The 3,183-nt window shown below is 36.9% G+C and overlaps 1 long non-coding RNA gene across 1 annotated transcript; it reads left to right on the forward strand.

Moving 5' to 3' along the window:
• The first annotated feature begins 1,014 nt into the window (after positions 1 to 1,014).
• LOC121049551 lies at positions 1,015 to 1,470 on the forward strand. The gene is made up of 3 exons (XR_005800716.1): positions 1,015 to 1,219; positions 1,340 to 1,371; positions 1,442 to 1,470. It is a non-coding gene; the product is annotated as an uncharacterized LOC121049551 (long non-coding RNA).
• The last annotated feature ends 1,713 nt before the right edge of the window (positions 1,471 to 3,183 follow it).

The raw sequence follows: 3,183 nt of genomic DNA on the forward strand, positions 1-3,183 counted from the left end.
AACGATGGACTCGGACACATCAATGTTCTAAAAGACTCGTTCATTTTTTAGATGGTTGAACCTTGCGGTCAATAATGGCTATGGTCGAAAGTTGAAACTGATAAAACTATTATCATCAACCCGAACGTTCACATTAGCATGCACTAATTAACAATAGTTTTTTCGATGCTGTCCAATTTAACAATAGTTAACACTAAGACCAGGGTCCTTTTCGCACAATTAGACCAATTAGTTAATCATAAAGTCTCCATCATCCATCTTCATCCAGGAGGGAGAATCAACATACATTAAATATTGATACATAATAACATAAAGCAATAGTTAATGGCATATGACCAAAGAGATGCCTTGAAAATTAAAGAGCTAATCTGTTTCACCTAGTAGGCAATAGAATAGCAAATCTAATTAGCCTTTGATAGGCCTCAGAAAGCATAAGACGCTCATCACTATTTGACAAAGCATAGCTTGTTTCTCTTTTGTAACTTCTTTGCACTCTCTTTCCTTTGCTTCAAACCGTATTAAACTCATGTTTCTAAGTTAGAGGTATTGGTGCTATAAATACAGTAGACCCCCATATTTTTTCTTATTTATTTTAATTTGTTGTATAACGTATGAAACTACGTATTCGTAAGGTACACAAGTATTCGCGCTTTGGTTAAGATTTTGAGGCCATTTTAAAGGATTAAGAATTTAGAGAAAATCCAATTTGGGTCTAGAAAACTATTTTTAAAGTATCAAGGCTTAGGACAAGCCAGGAAAATTTTTCCGAAAGGATTCGGTGAAGTGTTGGAGAAATAAGGATGATTGAAGATGTATTTTCGGAGTGGACTTAAGGGAAATTAAGAGAAAAATGAAATAGGAGCAGCCCAATCCCATTGGCCTAAAAGGAGGGGCAGATTCGACTTTTCGCATTCATTAATGGGAGAGGTCTCAAAACCCTAGCCTCTCTCTCTCTCTCTCTCTCTCTCTCTCTCTCTCTCTCTCTTCAGCTCTCCTTCTCTCTCATCAGTCCCCTTCTCTCTCCGGAAGTCGCCGAACGCCGCCACACCGTTGTCGGAACTCCGATCCAAGCCAAAATTTCCAGATTTTCTTCTCTTCATCCCTCTTTCCATTTCTCCAACCAAATCATGAAATTTAGCCATTTAATCCTCCAAAAACCCTAGAACCCGAAGCCAAATTGGGGCTTTTCGTCATTTCTTCATCCCAAGTTCAAATCAAGGTAATCTTCATCCTAATCTAGCCTCTATTCATCCGATCTACACCTATTTTTTCCTAAATCCGAGTTTTTGATTTTGATTTGTAATTTTGTTTGCATGAACCCTATTTTCCCTAAACCAAGAGGCTAGGCTAGGGGTTTGGCAAGGATTTGTGGTAAGGATCTACCCATGCAAGCTTGTTTCGAATTTTTGGTTGTGATATTGATGATTGGACGGATTTGAAGGTGAAGAAGGCCAAGGAGGAGGATTAGGCCGTGAGTTTTGAAGAAGAAAGGGTAAGGAATGAGTTTTAGACAAACTCTAGAATTTTTGGAATTTATTTGGTTGATTTTGATTTTTGATGAATTATTTAGTTGGTGGAAAAATTGTGAAAAGTCGGAAAGAAAGAAAGAAAGAAAAAATAGAGAAACAGAAGAAGAACGACTACGAGAGGTCCCACTCTGGACACCCAGCTGCAGCAAAGCCAAAGGCGCAAATAGCTCCAATTCCATGATGGCCAAAGGAGTAAACCCAACTGCTGTCATGCCCCTCAGTAGCGGTAATTCGCTCATCTCTTTCGGCGCCTCAACCTGGAGACACCTCGGTGAAATCAACCCACCGCGCCCCTTCGAATCACCCTTTTGTTCTGACTCACCTTCCGGGGTTGTCTTCAACACCATCACAGTAGATACTCATTGGATTATAATGCTGGTATAAACACCGAGATGGATTAGCTTCAAGGAGCGAAATCACTATCAGATAGTTATGGTATATTTCCTGCCTGTATGGCTGTATTCACGATTCTTTGGATACACCTGTAAATCTGCTCTCTACACCCGACGGTAGTTCAACCAAAAGCCGGGGCTGGGTCTGTTCCGTGCATACAACCCAACAGATAAGTACTTTTATCTTATAAAAACTAAAATATTATTATCTACATCTCCAGTGCGCAAATGCCTTGGATATCTGACCATTATAAGCATGCACACATCAAACGTGTAATATCTTTTGGCACACAACTTGTCATATATAGAACTTGCCATGATTATTTAATATTACTTACTGATACTGAGATAACAATATCCCTAGTTCACTATTAGACTCTACATTGTATTTGCTGCGAGTCTATTGCCATTGACACTAGTCAAGAATCAAAATTGCATCTTCTTTACACAACCTGTTGTTAGATGTCTTAAGAACAAGACATTGTATTAAGCTGGACATAGACATATATATGTTACTGGTATGGAATTCAATTATCAAATTGAGGTTGCAGACTAAATTAAATCATGTTAGTCCACCTCATTAATCTGTTTTGATTTCAAATTGAAATGAGTACAGTTATTAGGATAAATCTGATTAGGACAAGTTTGAAATTGCAGTTGAAATGGCATGACAGTTTCTTGATGGAAGAAACTGCCATGCATGGTTAAACTCTATATAATCAGGTTTTGGTCCCTGCTGATACACGTCCCTTTTCTCATTCATAAAATAGTCCCATCTACTTGTAGAGAATCATAAAGGTGTAATTAGGAGAAGATCAAAATGAACGAATCAAGTTCTTCAAGTAAGTATGCAGTTCTTCTAGTTTTAATATTTACTGGAATTCTGGGATTGATGATGCTGTATGTATCCTTGCTCTATTTGCACAGAAATGTCTATCTACATGTATTCATTTTGGATATAGATTTGTATTTACTTACATGTATAGTTCTAACAATTGGTATCAGAGCATGTCTATATTCATGTGAATTACATGTTCTGTGTGTTTTTCAATTTGAATTCTGGGATCACACAATAATCCGCATATGGTTTCAATATATATCGTTTAAATTTGAATGCATATATAGATCTGAATGTTATGATACAGAATATTAGTATGAATTCATCAATTTACATTAAAATAATTGCTTCAACTAGTTGTTATAAGTATGTATATCACATGTTCTGTGATTTTGATACAATTGGAAATCTCTTTGAGCCAAAT

This window comes from Rosa chinensis, chromosome 5 (assembly GCF_002994745.2).
Source record: "Rosa chinensis cultivar Old Blush chromosome 5, RchiOBHm-V2, whole genome shotgun sequence".
Lineage (NCBI taxonomy): Eukaryota > Viridiplantae > Streptophyta > Magnoliopsida > Rosales > Rosaceae > Rosa > Rosa chinensis.